Here is a 24,917-nt window from a genome sequence, read left to right as displayed (position 1 = left end):
TTTGTTGCCACAGCTTAGATTTGCCTGATCTAACACATGGCTACTTACTGCTCCTCTATCGTTCCCACTTTTTTTTTTTCAACTTCTGCACTTCTTGTGACAGAAAACAGAGGCTTTCATTATACAAGTTGAGTTAAAGCATTGAACGTTCCAGACTGAAGTACCCAAATTATTGAAATACACTCATGGGTTCACAAATATTTTTAAATATGTGCTTTCTTCAGGACTCTGCTACCTGTTGTTGGGGATAAGATAAGAACCATGCCCTCAAGAAGGACAACTGGAGAATTATAATTATGGATGAACAATAGCAGAATGTACCATGTCTCACAAATAGAGCAGTGTCATGTAGTGCTGTGGAAGGCAGAGGAGAATGATTATTTCTAGGTGGGGACTCAGGAAATTCTTTTTAGAGACAAGGAATTTTACTTTACTTTTGGTCCCCTTGCATGGGACTGTCAGAGAGTTAGGGGAAAGTTAGGGGTGGATGGAAGGAGGGCTTTGCAGGTAAGAGTGAAGATATCACACCAACAAGTGTCCAAACCTACAAGGGAATGATAATAGATCTTTTTGAATTTTAATCATGAAAAGGAGATAAATGACAAAACGAAATATAATTACTAGTCACTCAAAAGGGTTCTCTCAGTTATCAGCATTCAAAGTAAAAGGATTCCGGTTATAGACTTCATCAGACAATTGAGAAATAATTATATGCAGTCTTTTTGCTTTTCTTCTTCTCCCTCTGATAGAATTGTAAACTCAGTGACAGGGGCCACATTTCTTCTCCTAGAGTTTAATAGCCTACTGGGGACATGACATGTATTTGTGTTTGTCAGATTGACAAGCATTTTCACAAGTGGTTCTGGAGTTTACCTTTATTCTTAATAAGTAAAATAAATCTGTTCCTATGCTCTGTTCACTAAGAGTAAATCTGCTTTTAGTGACTAGGAAACAAGATCTTGACCTCAGCTGGGAACATGCCTGAGTCCCTCCAGGACAGTTTGGATTAGATGGATTTATGGAATAAGTGATCAGCCTGCTGCTAGAAAAGCCAGAATATGCTGGCAAGAACTAAGCAAATGAGTAATATAGCAAGCACATATTTATTTTGTCATTAATATGATATGGTTAAAAGCTAAAATGATAAAAAAAAGTCACTTAAGTTATGTGTATACATATGTGTGTGTGTATATGTGTGTGTGCGTGTGTGTGTGTGTGTGTGTATACTTTATGTGTATACACATATATACATATGTATCTCCTAGTGGCAGTTCTACAGACTCAATCATTGTGCTTTCACAGACTGGTTTTGGGTCACTAAGAGAAAAGCATCACCATGTGTCACAGCAATGTCTTGTGTGTAGACTTCCGTAGGACAAATAAGGATTGGTGATTCTGAACACATCAAGTGTTGTCTTTCTGTCCCTTTGTCTATAGATACCTTTTACTGGATATTTATTGTGTGTCAGGCTTTGAGCTAAAAGCGTTTTTTGAGCAGCTCATTTTATATAATCCTCATAGGAGCATAATGAGATAAGGAACAATAATCACATTTGCTGATGGGAAAATTAAGACCCAGGGAGACCACTGGCAACAACAGGAGGCAAACCTAGAGCTGCCTGACTCTGGTATAATACAAGCCACCAAAATCCAGGGCCCAAAATTAATATGTCACAGTATATTTCTTGATGTTATATACTCTCCGCCTGTATGTAACCAAGAGGAAGAACTATGCTCACTGATTTCAAGCTTTCCTTATTTTATTTTATCTGTGTGAAGGGTGATCTCATGGTTAAATAAAGATGTTTTGTTATTCAGGAGACATATTTTAATGAAATGAAAGGTTATTTACTGAGGATAAAATATATAGTGAAGCCTGAGAAACATCTAGATAATTTCATTGAAAAAAGTCAAAAATGTTAGGCAAGTGGGTATATTTTTTTTTAAATTTTTTTCTTAACCTTTATTTATTTTAGATAGAGTCAGAGCATCAGTGGGAGAAAGGCAGAGAAAGGTGGAGACACAGAATCGGAAGCAGGCTCCAGGCTCCGAGCTGTCAGCACAGAGCCCAACGTGGGGCTCGAACTCACGAGCCGTGAGATCATGACCTGAACCCAAGTCGGAGGCTTAACTTACTGAGCCACCCAGGCGCCCCAAGTGGGTATATTTTTAAAGCTTGATTTATTTCAACAGTTTTTTCTTAAACAACTTACTGTGAATGTTTAAACATGACAGTCACATCCTAGATTTCTTCCACAAATTATATCTAAAGTTTCTTTCAGTTGACTTAGTAAACTGTATAGCTGATATGTTGTTATTGCAAAATTTATAGACAATTATGCCAAATGAATATGCCATAGAAAAATCTAGCTGGAGGAATAGAATGTCAAGATTTTCACTCACAAGTCCGAAAAATAGCCACCCTTGTTTACACAATTTTGAATATGTGATTTTTAGTTATTTTATCTTGAATTACAGTTAGAATATCATATTCCCCAAGATTATAAATCACAGTGTGGATGTGTATGAGTGTGTGTGCACACATATATAGATAAATAGGTACAATATCCCCTCTTATCCACGGGATATACGTCCAAGACCCCCAGAAGATACCTGAAACCACAGATAGTCCTGAACCCTATATATACTGTTTTTTCCCCCTGTATATACATACCTATGATAAAGTTTAATTTATAAGTTGGGCACAGTAAGGAATTAACAATAATAACTAATAATAAAATAGAACAATTATAACCATGTACTGTAATAAAAGTTACAGAAATGTGATCAATCTCTCCCTTTCTCTCAAAATATCTTTCTGCAATGTCCTCACCCTTCCGTCTGTGATGACATGAAATGATAAAATGTCCACTTGATGAGATGAAGTAAGGTGAATGGTGTGGCCATAGTGACATAGCCTTAGGCACACTACTGACCTTCTTAAGACTCACCAGAACAAAGAGCATCTGCTCCCAGGCCATGGTTAACCACTGGGGACAGAAACTGCTATGGAAAACCAAACAGCAGGTAAGAGGGGGAGGAGGAACTACTGTATAAATGTAAACACAGTATATATGTTTTCTTGCAAGGCTTCACTTCCAAATAGCAGTCATGATTAGTCAAAGTATAAATACTTAGATCACTTGAAATTTCTCAGAAACATGCTTAGGTTGCCTTAATTCATGTCCCTTTTTCTTTTTCTTTCTTTTTTTTTTTTCTGGTAGAGGTGTATGGACAAAGCATTTCATAACTGCTCTAGATTACTGTTTATCCATTCATCTATCCATACATATATTGGATTATAACTTTGATTTCAAATATTTGCTTAAGTTTCTAGATATCTCTATACCTAGGAAACAATAATCTTTGCCCATTTACCCTAAGTTATATATGAAGGTTGCGCAATTTTGATGGAAGGTTTTGCATTAACACCAAATGGTATTGCTAAGTTAAGGGTACATTTATAGTTACGATTGTCTACCTAAAGCCAAGACACTCTGAGCAGAATCAAAAACGAAAGAAAAAACAATGTCAACTACTGTTGGATAAGGTCCTTGCTGTAGTAAGTTAGATTTAACTCTAAGTAGTAAGTGGTGAAATACCTAGAAATATCTTTTCCGCCTTTCTTCATAGAAACTTTGGCAATGGTAGGGTGAGGCAGTGTGCATTTTGAAGATTCATCTTGAGCAAGATCTGAGAGAGTTATGTTCTGTTTAAGAACATATATTTATGTTACTTAATTTTAATTGAGAAATAAAAAAGCTCTTTCAAAGTGTTCTCCTCCCATGAACAACTTTGGGTGTTTCATAACCAAGGAATGACTCAGTTCTGGAAAGTCAGAAAAAAATGGGAAATAAATCATGAAAAATACATTTAAGCAAAAGATGTCACTCAAACATGTCCAGATGAGGTTCTGAAATAATTTTAATCTGAGAAGATAATAATACGTTAAGTATAAATATATGTATAGAGAAGTAGGTGGGGGAAGAGGTCAGGATTAAGGACATCAAGATCGTCTCTTATTTTTTTGCCTTGGTTAAAGTCCTAAGTACATTTAGGGATTTTTTTTTTCTTTCTTTTTTTTTTCTTTTTTTTTCTAGGAAAGATAAAGAGAAAAACAAACCTTATCTGGACACATAACCAGTCTTTTCTTTTTTTTTTTTTTTTTAAGTCTTCTTACTGATAAACTATTTGAAGTATCAGTGTGGCATTTTTGCTAAATTGTACTTCTCTGCAACTTAATTTCCAATTCCATTAAATCGAATTCTGACCTCTCCCTTTGATGAGCTAAAGGTTTTGCAAATTATGTGCAGAATATCTAACTCTATACATCTAATTTCTTTTTTCTAACTGTTTTTCTGCAAACCCAGCCTTTCCAAATGATCTTTCATGTTAATACACCACAGAACAGACACTTTTGGCCAGAGATACTCAATGCCTGTAATTAAAACTTAGATAGATACCTCCTCTTTGCCAGGGAAAATAAACATGGTTTCTGTAAATTGGGTCGTAATTATGTGCTTTCCAAAAGCCTCTATTTCAGAGTTGGTCCTGGGTTATACCCAAAGCTAATTTTCAGTTCGGTGGCTCTGTTCATAAATGTGAAATACTGAACTGTTGGATATCTGACCCATTTCTCATTCCAAAAATATATTACAAACATCCCCTATAGTGAAATATAGGACACAAGTACATGAACCTATTATAAGGAGAACTATTTTTAAAGGTATATTCTGTTGAAGAAATTTTAGTATAACATTTTGAGAAAGCAGAGACAATGTAACACTGTAATTACAACAATAGTACTTCTTATTTTCCCATTTCTTCTACTACCACAAAAAATATGCCTTTGTTACTATATCATCTATTTTGTTAATAAACGATTTCTGATGTTCTTGGAAAGTATAGCAAAATAAACACCTTTGCATAGTCTAGATTTTCCACTGTGGGTTGAAAATGAAACTTTTCACTAAAATCTGTGTAGATAACCTAACACTAAACAAGAGGCTTGAGCAATTTTTGTCACTGATTTTTTTTTTTTTTTAATGATGAGCTGACTATAAATTTAAAAGTGACTAACCAGTTTGGTTAATACAATCTAAAGAGTTAATGCTAAAAATCTGTTGCTTATCGAATTTAACAAGTTGTTTGAGTTTGTTTCTATGTTAGTATGGTAAAATTATTCTCTATTAGGCCTAATAAAGAAACTATGTATAAACCTTTCTCTGTGTGTTGCAGAGATATAGAAAAAAGATATCTATTAGCAGCGGGAAATTGACAAAGGACAGAAGTGGTTTTAAAAAAGAAAACCTTGTTATATCTGCCTCAATTTCAAAACAATCCCATCTAGCAGTTCACGAGAATGAAGTATGTGCCAGGCAGTATGCGTGCTGGGTTGTAACAAGAAGGCGGGGAGGCATGTCTGAGTAAATAATTCACTGTAGAAGGTGGTATGTAAATAGGGAAAGAAAAGTTAAGAGATTACAATATTTTACAGTGAGTGACTAAATAGAATGTGACATTTTACTGGAGTCCTGAAAGGTGAATAGGAATTTTCCAGCCAAAAGAAAGAAAGGAGGTTATGCTAGGCAGAAAATAGTGTGACCAAAACAGCACAGAGGCTGAGAAGCTCAAAGACTATTTGAGAAGTGCAAAACAGGGGGACTGAATCTCCTTGCAAGTGGAAATAAAGGAATGGGAAATAGTGCAAGAGAGTCTGATTAATGGTCAAGTTATGACACATATAAGTACAATGGTAGGGAGTTTGGCATTATCTTCTTTGCAAGAAGGAGTGATAAAGGCTTATAACATGGGGCCTTATGTATTCTATAAGTATTTATACAGAAAATTCTGCCGTGGCTGTGGAAACTCAACTGGAGGTAGGAAAGACCAGCTAGAGTGAAGAGATGACAGAGGAAGCATTTTTAGTAGAGAGCCCAGAGGAGAATAGCACTCAAAGGGAATGAGAGGTTGTACTTAATAATCTAAAGACAGAGGGGATAATAGGAAAATGGGGGGATTCAAGACAGACTGTAGTGGTAGCTGGAGCCCAACTGGATTGCTTAGGAGTGAGGAGAGTAAAAAGAAGGGATAATGTGGATTCTGAAACAGATATTTTTTGTTGAGAAAAGACATAGTCACTATTTCAATGTTTTTAATAGGTGTTAGAGAATAAGGTATTAAACTTCACCTATTTTAGAAACTTTTAAAAAATGTTAGACATTTTGAAGCAAATAAAACATATTTCTCTATTTGAGAAGACATATATCCTGACTTCTATCATTCTCTAAACAAGAATGTCCTATGAATCAATTTGCAAATGGCTACACTCACTAGCAATTAGTCTATTTCTAGTAACGACCTTAGATATAACATTTTTATAATCTGATTTCCTCCATGTACAAACTACCTGTTCTTTTCAAGTTTATTTATTGTTTTCCCTTGAACATGATCTTTTCACTGCACTACACAAAAATTTCTATGCCCTGGATTATTTATTCATTTTCTCTTTCTCTTAAAAAACAAATAAACAGACTTCTTCCTTAATTCCTCTGTGTACAACCTCCCAGCCCCAACCTACATGAGTGCATTGCAATATGTATATGTCCCATCTTAAACTTGGGCATTTCATTGGATAACTTCCCTGTGAAGACATCAATAGTTGTGTTGGTCTTCAGGTTTCTTCCACTTCTTAAAACCTCTTGAACTTCCTAGTGCATTTTTAGCTCACCAGATAACACATATTGCTTTGTACTTGTGCAGTTTCATGTTAATTGCTTTGCAAATATTGAGTTAGTTCCTTGTTCATGAAAGGCACTATTTTAGGAATTTGATGGGTACTTTAAGTCACCTCCATCTAAAATACCGATCACTGAGAGAAAAAATGGTGTAACACATTTTGTGGTCCTACCATAGACAAGTTAGTAGACTCTCAATACATAGCAGTTCCCTACATGTGTGCATGTATAAAAATGTGTTTTGTTTACATATATGTGAATATATATGAACTATATATTATCTATACACAGTTTAAAAATATATATGTATAAATATATTATAATATATGATATGTATATTTTACAATGATATTATATATTGCATATATAATATAAATACATTTATATTATATATAATTACATATTATATACATATATGAATAGTTATATATGTGCATAATTATATAAATATATATTCATATATGCATATATGTATATGCATAAACACATATATTTATATATATTATACATATATGTATGTATAACACACACACACACAGTTAAAAACATGAAAAAGGTCTAGAGTGTAATCACTTAGGCTAAGTCCCACATCATCAAACCAAGACTTAATTACATTGCTGGCTGTCCCAGAAATGGAATCTTAAACCAGTCATTCAGAAATCACCTGATTAGCACTAGTGAGGTTATCTGACTGATAGCCCCCTGCCTTCTCCTAAAGGAAAGTAATTTTACAATAGCCAACCCACTTTTTTGCATTAGTATAACTTCCTTCTGTTCTCTTCTGTCTGCAAATATCTTTCATTCTGTATAGCTCCTCAGAGCTCCATTCTGTCTGCTAGATAGCATGCTGCCTGACTCAAATAGATTTTTGCTCAGATAATCTCCCTAAAATTTTGATATGCCTCAGTTTATCTTTAACTATATATATATGTGTGTATATACATATACACACACACACACACACACACTATAATATATATATTTAATTGTGTCACTAGAAGTTTCTCTGAGTAACAATGACAGAAAGAAATGCTAATGACAATAAATTAATTATAATTAACCTTATGTGGAGTCATACAATTGTATACAAGACTTATGTTCTGTCCCTCTTTTTTTAAAAACTTTTTTAATGTTTATTTATTTTTGAGACAGAGAGAGACAGAGCATGAATGGGGGAGGGGCATAGAGAGAGGGAGACACAGAATCGGAAGCAGGCTCCAGGCTCTGAGCCATCAGCCCAGAGCCTGACACGGGGCTCGAACTCATGAACTGCGAGATCGTGACCTGAGCTGAAGTCGGACGGTCAACCGATTGAGCCACCCAGGCGCCCCTGTCCCTCTTAAATAAAACTTTTTTTTAAGTTTATTTATTTATTTTGAGAGAGAAAGTGAGTGAGTACACAAGAATGGGAGGAGCAGAGAGAGAGCTAGGGAGAGACAGAATCCCAAACAGGTTCCACATTGTCAGGGCAGAGCCCAACACTGGGCTAGAACCCACGAACTGTGAGATCATGACCTGAGTGGAAGTCAAGAGCTGGACGCTTAACTGACTGAGCGAGACACCCGGGTGCCCTTAAAGAAAATTCTTCCTTTTGAGAAAATGCGAGCCTTTCGAGATTATCTGACCACTATGGAAGAATAACACTTACACTATTCTTCCTGCTTTCTCTCTCATGTCTCTGAAACAACAGCACACAGAATTATGCCACTTTTTTTTTTTTTTCAGAAATAGAATATTGGCATTGAAATGTCAAAATAAACGGAACAAGCAAATTTCATTTTGCCTGTGACAATAAAAAAGATGAATACTTAATAAATGCAGCTTTTTGTATAAGGTGAGAAAAACAGAGTCACTGCATGTGTGAGTAAAAACCTGCTTTTAAATATTGTAAAATAAGAAAATGGCGAAATTCAAGGTAAAAAAAAAAAATTCATATCTGAAAGCAGATTGCCAGAAGGGGGGAAAATAAAGTTGCATGCTGGCCTTTGAAAGGCAGAGAGGCTCACCAAGAAACAAAAATGTTGAGTGCTTTGCATGCTCACAAAATTGTCAGCCCCACAATTTGGGCTTGTTCTATGTACCCCTCCCCACTCCTAGCTAAACGAGTATGTATCTTTTTACAAAACAAAAAACATTTTGATATGCTAAGAGACCTTAATGGATTAAACACTTGTGAGCAGACCCACACACATACACAAACCAAGAAATTAATGTAACAACAAAGTAAACCATGAAAAGTGGTTTGATAAGACTACCCACAGTCAGGTATAATAAACATATTCACTGAATATAAATAATTATTAACCAACTAATGTAGTTTATATGCAGAGCCTTAACTGTGGCCTTGTCCCCACTAGTCAGGATCACCAAAGTAATGTCCCAACTTCTTTAATATATTCATACACAAATCAGTACCTACAATTGCTTTTGTACTATGAAGAGACTCATTAATTGAAACATCACTGAATCATTTCCCATAAAACATCTCTTATCACCTGAATGGCATTGACTATGGTTAGGATGGTCTAATTCCATATTAATGATCACACACCTCTACAGATTACCACATCATGGTCATCTGCCTGTTCTCTGCCAATCTTTCCATGGTTCCAATTCTGATGACTGAACACTTATTTGTATTTGTTTTATAATCGTTTAAGTGAGTTCAATGAAGATCAGGTTTCTACTTTTAGAGCACATTCAATTTATTTAAGCTTGCTCATCACATGAATCAAAAGTGTTAAAATACATTTCTGGAAGGGATGCCATTTATCTAGCCCATCCATTCTAGGAACCATAATGCTTACCAGTTAGAGTTTACCTGGGTCAGATACACATCCTATAAAAACATTTCCCAAAGTATATACACAAAAGCACTTATTCCTTAAGGCTTTGAGGAAAAATACTTGTTTTTCTATTAAGTTTGGGTGTTCCTACATATTTATTTCTATTTTAACATTCTCCATGCCTATTAAATGCTCAGAAACATCATTCATAAACAGTGTAAATAAATCATTTTTATTATATATTAGTCACACCTAATTCACATATTATCAGGGCTCTTTGAACTTACTTTCCTGGGATGCTTTTGCTCTATTTGATCACATGTTGCCATTTAGAGCGACTTCTCAGACTCTTGTCTGCAATTTCACCAAGTTCAGACTTGAAACACTAAACTTCAGTTACAATGCCTGTAGCCTTTGCAACCTTTCTTCTTAATTACTCACTGCAAAGTTTCACTCTATTCCTTCCATATGCTGCAAAATGCTGGATGACAGATATTTGTTAATTGAAAATGCTGTTATTCTGTTTTTTAAGACAGAATTTTGATCTGCTCGTCTCTAAATATTCTCAGTTTGTCTGCATTACTGCAGCAATTGCAGCACATTTTATACACCACTTCTTTGAGAAAAAAGATTAACTTCTAATTTGAAGCTGAAACTAGCTTCATAGGTAACAGAAACACCATGATAATTTCTTTGCTACATTATAAATCATCTCCTTTCCTTTCCAATATAAGGGAGCTCAATTGTACTTTTTTGACCTCCTTCTATCCTCCATTGTTTAGGCTGTACAGCCCCACGTGTAAAGTGCCCATGCTTGCCCTACATACTGCAAGATTACTGAACCGAACATCTATTCTTTCAGACTCACTACCAATGAAAAAAGGGCAAAAAAAAAAAATATTAAACTGCATACATCTCTATTCTTCTCAAATCCTGGGACTGTGTTTTGGGTTGAGAGAACATAAAATTCATAGAATGTTTCAATGAATCATTCATTTAGGCAATGTATAGCCTAGCGTGTCTTTTGTTTATGGCTACACTGGTAAGAAAGTAATGCTTTGGGGAAAAGGTAGAAGAGATAACTTCTTGATGTTCAGAAAATATTCCACAATCCAGGAAAATCCTAGGGCAACCATATATCCATCCAGTGGGGAAATAAGTATACCAGGTTGGGTGGTCACCCTGAGTCCCAGTTGGCCAATGACTCAGCCAGCACATTAACATAAAGGAAATAGAAATTGCAGGCATATAATTCTTATCAACAGTAAAGAAGGCTAAATGCACGCCTTCCTACTTTTGCATCATCCCTTTCCTAGCTCTCAGTGCTTCCCTCTTTCATGACATTTTCTGCCTGTGAGGAAGTCCCAGATATTAAATGTTAAACTAATTATAACCCTGGATAAATGCTTTGGATGGAAAGACATGCAGTCACTCTTGGATCCTACTGGGAAGACCCCTGATAGATTTTATGCCACCAAATGAGGTTACCAATGCTCACAGCAGGAAGTGTGCTTTTCTGAAGTTCTTGATAACTGCATTCCTCTTCTTAGGTCTACCCCGCTGATCTGATGATAACTTTTCTACTTTCTATAGCATTGAATTAACCAGACAGAGAAGATTCTCAATGAATACATATTAAGTGAATCAAACCAAAACCTACTCTCAGGACTATTTGCTGGAGAATATCACTGCAGAAGGTTTACCAAGATTTCATCTTTCTTATTAGTAGAACGTGTCTCTCTTTTATCTACAATAGAGTGTCTGCAGGGGAAGATACAGAGCTCTATCATAAGGCTATTTTCACTGGTCTCCTGAAATTTTATTAAATAAAATTTTTTTACATATTTTTCTAGCGTTTGGGTTTATGAATGCTATAAGTCAAGGTTCTTCACACAATGGTTCACTTTCTAACTTAATAATATTCCCAGAGTCTTCCTAGCTATAACATAATTCCTAATATTCTTTTTATTGGTCAGTATTCTAGGTAAGCTTGTTTCTATTAATTAATTCATTAAAAAAACCCCACAAAACTGTAGTCTATCAAATATCTTAAAAGGCTAAAAACTTACTGAATGCATGGACTCTGAAAGCAATTTGAAAATGTCACAGAATCAGCTTTTGCTTGAACTTCACTCAAGGGAATCATGTATTTATTTCTTTGCCTTATATAGAACGGAATCAAGGTTGGAGCCAATAAAGAACCCTCATTACCACTGTCATTTTGAAATCTCATCTTCAGTTCTGATGGGCTATCAATATCATGAGTCTTTCTCTCAATCTTTCAAAGGCACACAGCCCCCAATGTTATCTGCGAATTCATCATTAGTTATATGCTATTATCTCAGTAACTGAAGAAGAGTGTAGGATTAGAATCTCTACAACAAAATGAGGAAGGAAAATATTTCTTTCATTTCTCACTCTTAACACCTAGGTCATAAGCACAGATTGATTTGAGTTTATTCCATTATCCCTAGTACCACTTTATTCCCTCAGCATTCCACATGTAAGTTTGCTCCACCTAAAACGCCATAGAGATTTTTGATGTGAAAAAGCTGAGAAACGACATCAGTTAAAAACTGCAGGCAGTTATTCTGTTTTGAAAGAAATAGAGACATGAATTTATCTTTGAGACACCTCATCCCTTTGCTTTGAAAAGCCATCTTGTTGTGATCCCACATGTTTCCCCCTCATCCACTTTCCATGTTCCCTGTCTGCTCTGAGTCACCAGAGGCTGACCTTTACAGACTGGGTTTTGTGATGGCTGCTGTCTGGTTAGATTCAGCTAATGGAAGGCAATGTCAAGAGAACAGAGGACACTGGGGCGCCTGGGTGGCTCAATTGTTAAAGCATCCGACTTCAGCTCAGGTCATGATCTCAGGGCTTGTGAGCTCGAGCCCTGCATGGAGCTCTGTGCTGACGGCTCAAAGCATGGAGCCTGCTTTGGATTTTGTGTCTCCCTCTCTCTCTGCCCCTCCCCCACTCACGCTCTATCTTTCTCTCTCTCAAAAACATTTTAAAAATTTTTTTAAAAGAGAGAGAAAAGAGGATAAGAGAGAGAGAGCACAGTATTTCTTCTTTCCATCCTTCTGGCGACAATATTTCATTTTTGGAGGTAACTGAGACCTCCAGAAATATTCTTCCTACTTGGTAGCTTCTCATCCACTTCCTTTTTCCACTACGCTCCAATAACACTACTTTATTCCTTCATCCATTAAGATCTGGGCAGAGAGGTTAGGTACCAGTGTCCCCAGATTGCTTGTCCCTGGGTACCTTATCATCCTTTGTGTGTTCCCTTAATCCTGAGTTAAACTCCTTGGCTGTAATCTCCTTGAGGGTAGGGATTCTGGCATTGTTCATCATTCTACCAGTCACAGAAGAGTACCTGGTACTTAGTAGGTTCTTAGAAGAAGATACCAATACTAAAAGTTCCGTCTAGAATAAGGCAAGAGTTTAGGATGTTTACTTGTGTTTACCACTTACAACTTTCAGAACCTCAAGACTGGGATACTCTGGCAAGTGCACAGAACTTGGTACCATACAGTCCTGATTGCTTTTGCCTTTCCCTTTCACCTCTGAGGTACTGTGGTCAATTCTCTGTGCTTCAATATCTTCACTAATAATAATACTATCTCATAAGTAACATTGTTAGGATTTCATGAGAAAGTTTCCTAAAACACCCAGCACTCTCTCTAGCACACTGAAACCAAATCCTACTACACTTGCTTTAAGAGGAATGTATTTTCAAAACCTGGCTAGCCTTCCTCTTTCATGCAGAGTAATAGAGCTGTTAAAAAGAATGGGCTCAGAATGGCCACTCAATCAAAATACCAAATGTTGAAAAGGTCAAAGAAGTATAGCTACCTTTATAATTCATAGATTATTGAATGCATTAACATTCTAATCCCTCATTCTTAAAGAAAAGATTATAATAAGGACCCCAAATGGCCACACATCAATCCTCTCCCATGACAATAGTTGTTCCTTTTCTGGGAAATGTAGAAAAGTAACCTCAGCTGACACTGAACTTCAATTTGGATGCCACACTGTGCTTCTGGTTTTGATAACAAATGGATACCCAGGAGGAGAGCAATAGGAACTACGTTAGATGCTCACAAAAGAAAAAGGCTTTCTAATATGCTGTGGGTTAATTTCAACCAAACTGCCAGGTCTAGAAAATTATGTAATTGACATCCCTGTTTAAGAATATTTTGAGCTTTCACAAGGCTGGGCTGGGCTTTTTACACAGGCTTTAAACAAGCAATCAAGCATCTGTTTCTCAAATTAAAGAGCCAAAAGACTAACTGATGTGAGTTCATGATTACAATGTCAAATATTTCTTTGTAATTGTTGGACCATTTTCAACTCAATCAGTTTTATTTTTATATTTCATGGTATTTCCTGGGATGACATAGACTCATAATCACAGTCGGTTAGAATTATAAAGGGCTTTAGGGACCTCTTAACCCATCCTTCTCATTTTATAGATGAGAAAACTGAGGACCACAGAGGGTAAGTGGTTTGTCTAAGGTCACAAAGTTAGCAGCTAAACTGGAATAACAATGAAATCAGCTTTAATTTCAGACAGCTACTGAAAACAGTTCATACAAAGTGCTTTTTTTTTTCTTACTAAATTTCTCTTTAAGAGCTTAATAACATCTATGATGAGAAAATTACAAAATAAGTTGCTTGCATCATGTGAAGGCAACTATGAACATCATGAGAGATAAATACCTTAGTATTAAAAAGTTGTGCTCGTGAAATCTCCTAAGACAACAACCATACTTTCCTTCTTGCTTTCCTTCCCTCCAGCAGCCACACATGCAACAAGACTACAACAAGATTAGATCACATGTAACTTAAGGAAATTTGAAAAACAACTAGTTACTCGGGAAAATCAAACTTATCATTTCATAATAAGAGTTTAAAATATAGTTACTTGGGGGGGCACATGGGCTGCACAGTCTGATAAGCATCTGACTTAGGCTCCAGTCGTGATCTCCAGGCTTGAGAGTTCGAGCCCCGCCCACGTTGGGCTCTGTGCTGACAGCTCAGAGCCTGGAGCCTGCTTCAGATTCTGTGTCTCCCTCTGTCTCTGCTCCATCCCCGCTCGCACTCTTTCTCTCTCTCTCTCTCAATAAATATTAAATAAATAAATATTAAAATATTTATTTATCAATAAATATTAAATATTTATATAAATAATATAAATTTATATAAATATTTAATAAATATTAAATAAATAAATAAATAAATATTAAAAAATAATAGTAAATAAAATAAAATAGTTACTTGAGGGGCGCCGGGTGGTTCAGTCGAATAATCATCTGACTCTTGATTTCAGCTCACAGTTTGTGAGTTCAGAACCCACACTAACAGAATGACAGTACAGAGGCTTCTCGGAATTCTTTCTCTCTCCCTCTTTCTCTGCCCCTCCCCTGCTCATGCTCTGTCTCTCTCTCTAAATAACACTTTAAAATATAGTTATTTGAAGAAATGTGTAAAATATACAAAATATTACACTCAATAAATGGCACTGGCACAACGACAAGAAGTGGGAAGGAAGGGTGCACATAGTAGAAAAGACACGTAGGAATAGCATGATATTTATATACTCTAGGCAAGTATATAATCTGTAGAAGAGATGGATTAACATCTATAATACGCATTCATTCTAGTAGATGTTAAAGCCAAATGGCCTTCTGTTAAAGATCATAGTCCTAGAATGCTGGTTTCAAAGTAATACAACCTAAAAAAGGACTTGGTTCTATAAGTTTTGTTTTGGCAGACAAAAAGAGACTTTATTTTGCATGATGAGAGTCAAAAAAAAAAAGGTAGGGGGGAGAGGGAATATTGCTGATGAGTGATTTAACCATAATTACGAGGAATGTGTAAGCTCTCTTTCTTTTCTGTTTTTGGCAATAATGGAGATTCAATGTTGTCCTGATGATGAAGGATTTTACTTTGGTTTATTTGCCCCAGGCTAAAGATTAGACTTAGTTAGTTCTGGATGTTTCTTCTCCAGGCCTCAGAATGGAATGGTATTTTCTAATTCATCAAGACTGGTGGCCTCCAAATGGATTGGCTTGAGTTAGACAAACTGTGCCAGTAATCCTGGAACTATTCTGACCTACTTTCTTAAGTATTAAGAATACACACCCATAAAACTTCTTTGATTATTTTTTTCTCTGTTGCATTCCCATACCAGAGGGCAAATACAATCAACTGAATAAATGTAGATTTCTAAGATGTAATCTCTTATCATGTAGCTGACCTACCATGCTAGCTATTTTTCTTCTGTTCTCCCCATCACCCAAAGCCAGATCTATTCTCTGTCTTACTTGGTATCCAGGGAGCCTGGCTTCTATAGACGGCAGATGTCAGTTCCCATACCCTCTCATTTCCTGTTGGGTTTGGCAGAGTGGAAGGACGGAAAGGTTGCCTTGCTGAGGTTCTTCTTAGAAGCATACTTCTCCATGGCCAGAGTTCCTGTTGGCTGGCCTTTCCTTCAGGACCCAGCTCTCATTGAACTCTGGTAAGATAATTTTCTTCCCTAATTCCTTCTGGCTAAACGGGTAGAATGACTTCCAACTGTTGTAATTCCTTGAGTGCCTCACACTTCCTACATAGTTCCTTTATCCTTGTCCTCATTTCTGTAAATAGTACTCTCATAGCTTCTTTAACTTCCCTTTGATTAAAACTTTGGTGTAAGCCCTTTGTTCTAGCTAAACTAACATTTGATTTGCCAGTATCGTTATCACTAAAAGTATCTATTTTTTTGTCTGTGTTCCATTACAAAAATTATTCTTGATGGGCCAGAAGGAAAAGGATGCCTCATTGTGCTTGGGTCCTCACAGGCCACTGTACAATCATGCACTTGGCATTTGACTGAGAATGCTGACTGACAGCACAGGGTATACACTATCTCATTTTTTTTGAAAGTTGTTTTTAAAAGCCTTCATTAAAACCATTTCAAGGCACGCAGGCTGCCAATGAGCTAGAATCACTTATGTCTTTGATTTGGACTGTGATGACCAATCTATTTATTTCTTAGCCAGAAAAAAAAAATAGCTATATTCAGTTTATTTTGTGCCAGGATATGGAAAAGAAAAAGAAAATAACTTGGTTTCATTATAGGTCTGGAATTTTACAAGTCTTGTTTTGAAAGATCATGTAGGGAGATTCATAATTTACAGGAATCCATGATTTTCATATGTCTCTGATTGTCCCCAAAAGATCTGGATTTCTGGGGTGCCTGGGTGGCTCAGTCGGTTAAGCATCCAACTTTAGCTCAGGTCATGATCTCGCAGTTGATGAGTTTGAGCCCCGTGTTGGGCTCTGTAATGACAGCTCAGAGACGGGAGCTTGCTTCGGATTCTGTGTCTCCCTCTCTGTCTGCCCCTACCCCACCTGCTTGCTCTTTCTTTCTCTCAAAAGTAAATAAATATCACAAAAAATTTTTTTAAAATCCTGATTTCTTACTACTAAAATTTGGAATTTTCCATCTGGAATTTCATTCAATTATTATTTAGTCATATGTGCAATAAAACATTTATTGAGCACCTACCGTCCACCCTGTTCTAGTCTTTATTCTAGGAACTAAGATTACGGTGGTATGGAAAATGAACATTTACAATAAACTGATAAACATATGAATAACTTAGATAATTTAATATATAAATACACACTAGAAAGGAAATAAAACAGGGCAATACAACTAAGAGATGGTACAAAGAGACTTTTGATAGAGTTGACAAGGAAGGCCTCAGATGTCACTTAATCTAAGACCAAAATGACCAGAAAATGTCAGATGTGTAAAGGTCGAGGGCAGGGGTCAGCAGACTCTAGTGGACTAAATCTAGCTTATCACCTGTTTTTTTAAATAAAGTTTTACTGGAACAGAGAAGCATAGCCATTTTCATCTGTTTGTGTATTTTTTTTCCCATTTGTTTATGTATTACTTGTGGCTGGTCTTCTGTTACAATAGCAGGCAGAGTTGAACAGCAGTGACAGAGACCACATGGCCCCCAAATATTTACCATCTGCCCTTTTAGAGTAAAAGTTTGTTGACCTTTGGTCTTGGGGAAGAAAATTCCAAAAATAAAGAAGGGTTAGTTCCAGGACTTAGAGGCTGGAACAAGTTTGGAAGCTCATGTGACTACAGGTGGAGAATTGATAGAGGCCATGTCTGCTGTGTGCAGGGTCAAGACAATGATAAGCAGACTGGATTTTATTCTATATGCGGAATGAAGACACTTTGGTTTTTATTTTGAAGGTGAAATGACCTATGTTTACTTTTGAAATGCCAAACACATTCTAAGAGATGTATTTCATGTACAGATTTTTATCTCATTTCTTCCTAACAAACATCTAGTTAGATAAAATAATTGGTTTCATTTTAGAGGTGAGAAAAATAAAGGCTATGTGAATTTAAGTGACTGGTCAGAGATCAAAAGGCAAGTGGCAGAATTGGGACCTACCCAATCCAAGAGACTGGTGACTTCATGAGAAATGAGACATTTTACTTCTAATTGCCAGTTCTTGGTGTGTCAGCTTGTGCACCATGATTACTCTCATACATAGTGATAATGTAATTGAGAATGTAGAAACATAGTCTGTCCCCCTGAATGTATCTTCTACGTGTTTAGTGATGCTTGAAATTCCACTAATAGAAGGTCAACCATTTGGCAACTCTACCTAGGTTACAGATTATTCTGATTCACTTTGTTCATTTAGCTAACTTTTCTGAAGCGTAATTAAAGAAGTACATGACATTCAAATAAAAATAAGGCAATAAACCAAGAATTATTGTAGTCCTTCTGTCCTAAAGACACATTTATTGAAGGAACAAATGTATTTAGAAAGTTTTAATTTGATGATACCCACAACCTCCTGGCTAGTGTGTGACAGAGACCCTTGAGAAGAAGGACCAACTCCTACCTTTCCTTATATCCTCAGCCTTTGGCTCAGTCCTTGGCCAGCTTTAGATGCTAAGGCTATGCTTTTGAAGTAAATGAATGTCTTAGATGCAAATAACTCCAGATCAAGCATCAAGATAGAATTTTTCTGGACTCAGAACTTATATGCAAAATGTAATTCGAACTATGTGGTGAAACTGAAAATGCCCAAATCAGGCTCTGTCTCTTCTCTTGACTCTCTGACCCCACCACCTGCCAGCACCATCCCCATGTGGGGAAGTGGAACTTGGCAGATCATATTAATGGAGCGCTGAAGTGAGAGGGAGTAGAAGGGCAGGAAGGTCCTTCTGTTCAGGTTTGCACATTCTTCCTCCACTGCCTCCTCTCTTTCCTTTATCTGTGATTCTAATTAAACATCCTCCAGGTCCCTTTGGATGTTCTGTACCAAAACCCCAAGTCTCCAAAACCTGTGCTAAATTCTCCAAGGTGTGGCTCTGCCCTCTTCTTTTGCTGGACAGGAGCAGCGACAGCAGCAACTGGAGGAAAGAGGGAAGGGCTGAGAACTAAGACAGAATTCTCACCTGGACCACTGCAGACAAAGAGGGGAAGAATAAGAAAAGAAGATCATTTACAGGAGAATGTACCTCAAGTGGAACCTCCATCAGGAAATCAGCATTCTTTGTAACAATAGACATGGTAATGCCCAGATCTCCTTGATGTCATTCAGTGGTGATTAGACTCTAGAGTTGCTGTATCCAATAAATGCAGTGTTCACTAGCCCCATGTGAGTATTGAACGCTTAAAATGTACTAGTGTAACATGCTGAAATGACAATACTCGAATATATGGGATTAAATAAAATATGTTATAATTAACTTCTCTTGCTTAGTTTTACTTTTAAGAAAATGGCTGTTGAAAAAATTAAATTATGTGGCATTGTACAGTGCTACTCTAGAGAAAGAAAATAAAGCTGGAGAGCAAAGAGGTTAAGAAATAGAATGTAAACTGAAGAAGAATAAAAAACCCTCACCCAAAATTTTACCAAACATTTAAAGAAGATTTAATCCTGTTTTTCTCAAAGTATTCTGAAAAATAGAAGAGGAAGGAAACCTTCCAAATCCTTTTGATGAGGGCAGCATTAACCTGATACCAAAATGAGGTAAAGACACTACAGAAAAAGAGAACTACAGGCCAATATCTTTGATAAACATACATGCAAAAATCCTCAAGAAAATATTAATGAATTGAATCCCAACAATACATTAAAAAAATCATATGCCACGATCAAGTAGGATTTATTTCTGTGATACAAGGGTGGTTTAATATTTGCAAATCAACGTGACACATGACATCAACAAGAGAAAGAGTAAAAACCTTATGATCATTTCAAAAGATGAAGAAAAAGCATTCGACAAAGTACAATATCCATTCACGATAAAAATGCTCAACAAAGTAGGTTTTGAGGGAGTATACCTCAACATAATAAAGGCCATATATGAAAAACCCACAGTGAACATCATCCTCAATGAGGAAAAACTAAGAGCTTTTCCTCTAAGGTCAGGAACAAGACAGGGATGTCCACTCTACCCATGTTTATTCAACATAGTACTGGAAGTCCTAGTCACGGCAATCAGACAAGAAAAAGGAATAAATGGCATTGAAATTGGTAAGGAAGTAAAACTTGCACTATTTGCAGATGACATGATACCATATATAGAATGCAATAAAGACTCCACCAAAAAACTATTACAACTTATCAATGAATTCAGTAAGTTTGCAGGATACAGAATTAATATACATAAATTCAATGCATTTCTACACACTAATAACAAAGAAGCAGAAAGAGAAATTAAGAAAACAATCTCATTTACAATTGCACCAAAAATAATAAAATGCTTAGGAGTAAGCTGAATCAAGGAGATGCATACTCTGAAAACTGTAAAACACTGATGAAAGAAATTGAAAATGGCACACACAAAAAAGGAAAGATATTTCATGCTCATGGATTATAAGAATAAATATTGCTAAAATGTCCATGCTACCCAAAGCAATCTACAGACTTAATGCAATCCCTATCAAAATACCAACAGCATTTTTCACAGAACTAGAACAAATAATCTTAAAATTTATATGGAACTATAAAAGACCCAAATAGCCAAAACAATCTTGAAAAACATCAGAACTGGAGACACCACAATCCTGGATGTCAATATACTATAAAGCTGTAGTAATCAAAACAATATGGTACTGGCACAAAAATAGACACACAGATCAATGGAAGAGAAAAGAGAGCACAGAAATAAACCCACAATTATATAGTCAATTAATCTTTAACAAAGGAGGCAAGAATATGCAATGGGAGAAAGTCTCTTCAACAAATGGTGTTAGAAAAACTGGACAGCAACATGCAAAAGAATGAAACTTTCATACACCATAAATAAAAATAAAAAAACAGATTGAGGACTTACATGTGAGAAATCATAAAAGTCCTAGAATAGAGCATAAGCAGTAATTTCTCTGACATCAGATGTAGCAATATTTTTTTAGATAATGTCTCCTGAAACAAGGGAGACAAGCAAAAATAAACTATTGGGACTACATTAAAATAAAAAGCTTCTGCACAGAAAAGGAAACACTCCACAAAACTGAAAGGCAACCAATTGAATGGGAGAAGATATATGCAAATGACATATATGATAAAGGGTTAGTATCTAAAATATATAAAGAACTTCTACAACTCATTGTCAAAAAGAAAAAAAAAAAAGAAAGAAAAAACACAAATAATCCAATTAAAAATGGGCACAAGACATGAAAACACATTTCTCCAAAGACACACAGATAGCCAACAGGCCCATAAAAAGATGCTCAACATTATTAATCATCAGGGAGATGCAAATCAAAATGAGATGTCACCTCATACCTGTCAGAATGCCTAAAATCAAAAACATAAGAAACAAGTGTTGATGAGGATGTGGAGAAAAAAGACACTTGTTCACTATTGGTGAGAATGCAAACTGGTGAAGCCACTGTGGAAAAGAGTATGGAGTTTCCTCAAAAAATTAAAAACAGAAATACCATATGATCCAGTAATTCCACTACTGGGTATTTAGTTAAAGAATACAAAAACACTAATTTAAACAGATATATGAACCCCTATGTTTTTTGCAGCATTATTTATAACAGCCAAATTATGGAAGTGGCCTAAGTGCCCACCAATAGATGGATAAAGAGGATGTGGTATATATACATATACAATGGAATATTAGTCACAAAAAAGAATGAAATCTAGCCATTTGCAACAAGATGGATGAATCTAGAGGGTATTAAGTGAAATAGGTCAGTCATAGAAAGACATATACCATATGATTTCAATCATATGTTGAGTTTAAGAAATAAAACAAATAACAAAGAAGAATAAAAGAGAAAACCAAAAAAACAGACTCTTAACTATAGAGACCAAGCTGATGGCTACCAGAGTACAGGCAGGGGTGGGGGTGAACTAGGTGAAAGAGATTAAGAGGACACTTATCATGATGAGCAATGACTAATGTACAGATTTGTTAAATCACTACATATTGTACACCTGAAACTAACTTAACACTGTGTGTTAACTATACTGGAATTAAAAAAATACAAAAATTTAAAAAATAAATAAATAAATTACCCTTCCCTCATTTCCCAATTTGAACACAGAAAAGACTCCAAACATCATTATTTAATTAATAATTTACATCCTCTGAAAGCTCATATCACTGGAAATCACCACCATTCCAAACTATTACTTGTCCTTAATTGGTATCAAATGATTGTTTTTTGCTCCTAAGACTCTGTAAGCTTTAAAAGCAAGGAATGCCCCTTAATACTTGTTTTTATTCATCATCGTGTCTACTGAAACAATGACTCACATATGCACTCGATAAGTATTGATATTCCGATTAACCAAAATAAGATAAGGGGTAGAGGTTTAGAATAAATAGTTAATGAATTAATGGCCAGCTTAGCTGTGTGTGTGTTTATGCATCTATGCCAATGTAAGTCACACAATGTTTAGCATGAAGTCATTAAACACGAGTTCCTTCTCCCTAGCTATCATTTCTAGGGAAATATTTAATAGAAATATACAAGGTGATGAGACCCATATTCCTGATAAGGACTCCATATCCACTTTCCATTCCCAGCCGAAAAAAACCTCTTCCCACTGGAAGTGGTTTCCTCTCTTCGTCAACCTAGTGCTTTACAGTGGAGAATAATGTGAATCCCACAGACATAACGCTTCTCCCAAAGACACTGATAATAATAAATGCTTAGATCTGGGTCTTGGAGTGTCCTAACACCATTTAGCCGTGCTTTTCACAAGACTAAAAGTAGAATAAAGCAGAAGGGTTTTGAAGCAAAAAATTTACATCATAGATCATACAGTATAGCAGATATCAGCCATCAGTCACAGACCTATTTTTGTAGGCACAGTGTTGTTGAGGAGAAACTAAAGACTCATATCAGAACCCAGAGTCTGTGGGGACCCTTATACTGAGTGCATACTATGTATGGTTCCAATCACTTTGCAAATATTGTCTATAATTTAGGTATTCTTATCCCCATTTTACAGATTAAGAAAATGAAACTCTGAGAAGCCAAATCATCAGAGCTCCCCTATCTAGCTTGTGCTTTGCTTGGAGCCTAAAATCAAACATGTCTATGACTGGCTTGCATGATTCCTTCCTTTGCATATGTGCATTCTTTTTGTACATGATTATTTGTAGTAAATTGTACAGCATTCTTCTCTCAGAGTGTCTGTTCATTCATTATCAACACATTTTTTGTTTGCTTTAAGAAGGCCACAATTAAAGATCCCTTTAGGGATAGTTGGGATCAGTAACAAGACTATTTGAATCCTGATTATGACACAGTCACAGGGAAAATGCAGATGAGCAGTGCCCTGTATGGAATTCAGTTGTCATGAGGCTTAACTGTGCACAGGTAACATGCTGTAAGTTGCATGCTGCATCAGCACTGATGCTCAGGGGAATTGCAGACTCCCATCCCTCTCCCCAAAACAAAACAAAACAAAACAAAACAAAACAAAACAAAAAAACAGAGTAACACAAATTGCAGTCTACCCTGGAGCATTAGCCAAGCATGTGTTGCTTTGTTCTGTAAACTGGAGATCTGGCCTCTATAAACCCCAAACCGTATCTTTGCAGGAATAGAGCTGTGAACTTTTCCATTTCATTTTTGTGCCAATCACCCAGGTGTTTTTTTTTTTTTTTTTTTAGAATGTTTATAACACAAAACAAACAAGACAAAAACCCTAAAGATTGTGGGAGTGGAAGTAAGGGTGAAAGAGGATGTGGGTGGGGTTGGAGAACAAAGGCATTGAGGCTGCATGGTTTTTTATTGGGAGTTATTATTCTTTAGAAAAAGGTACAATCACTTTGAGAAAACACTGGAGTCTTTACAATATAGCAAACCAAGGTCCTGACGCCTTCTAACTTCAAATTTCCCTTGGTTTTGACTAATGGTTCCCACAAAGAACACTCTTGAGAAGTATGTAGATTTGCACACTTTTCAAAAAATACTTAAAAATTAAAAGTAGGTGTTACCTTCAGGCAAAAGAAGCTTTCTTTGATAGTGCTCTTTCACAGAGGTTTATATTTTATTTTGAACAGGACTGATTTCGGTTTGGAAACCTATGGAGAGGAATGCAGGGCAAAGTGGAGTGGTGCCCTGAACAGGTCCCACAGGAGTTGGAAAGTCAGGGCAGAGACACCAGGCCTCAGACAACCTCTTCTAGTGAGATATTTTTGTTCTTGAAAGCCTGCCCTGAGAAAAATAGGGAATCTGAACCACTCATGTGAGTTCAGAAAAAAAGTGGATCTCTTCTATTTTGTTGTAGAGAGAGCACATGGATCAGACCACATCTATCTTTTAAACTATAGCATTAATGGGATCTTTTCCTCAGAAGGGAGGGTGGGAAGTGAAGAGAGGGTACTGGAAGCTTGGGGTTGGTGAGGTGTAGAGAGTGGTGATGGTGTCACTGGAATTAGAAGTTATTGTTATGGCGGAGGTGATGATGATGGGGGGGGCAGTGCTAATGATGGAGTGATGGTGGCAGTGGAAATGGCAGGAGAGACAGGGTGTTGGTGGAAAGAAGGTACGGAGCATGAAAAATGTGCACAGAGACGGGACAATGAGGATTCTAAACACACGCCTCAATTGTCCCATGGTCCTTCATTTCCTGACATATGTCCTCGTTCACCATATTGAGTTAGGCTTTCTGAAATGTTGCAACTTCAATAATTAAATTGTATAATTTGTACAATTTCTGTTTTTCCTACTCCAGTCACCTGAAATCTTAATACAAAATGCTGTCTTGTTATTGTTGTTGCTGTTGGGAAGGAGAGACAGAGAATGTACTCCTGGCCTCTTCTGTGAAAATTCACGTTAGGCCTCAGAGCATTAGCTTGTTTTCCTCACTGTTG

This window comes from Panthera uncia (assembly GCF_023721935.1).
Source record: "Panthera uncia isolate 11264 chromosome C1 unlocalized genomic scaffold, Puncia_PCG_1.0 HiC_scaffold_3, whole genome shotgun sequence".
NCBI lineage: Eukaryota > Metazoa > Chordata > Mammalia > Carnivora > Felidae > Panthera > Panthera uncia.
The sequence above is the reverse complement of the archived record's forward strand: the minus strand, read 5'-3'. Positions refer to the sequence as shown.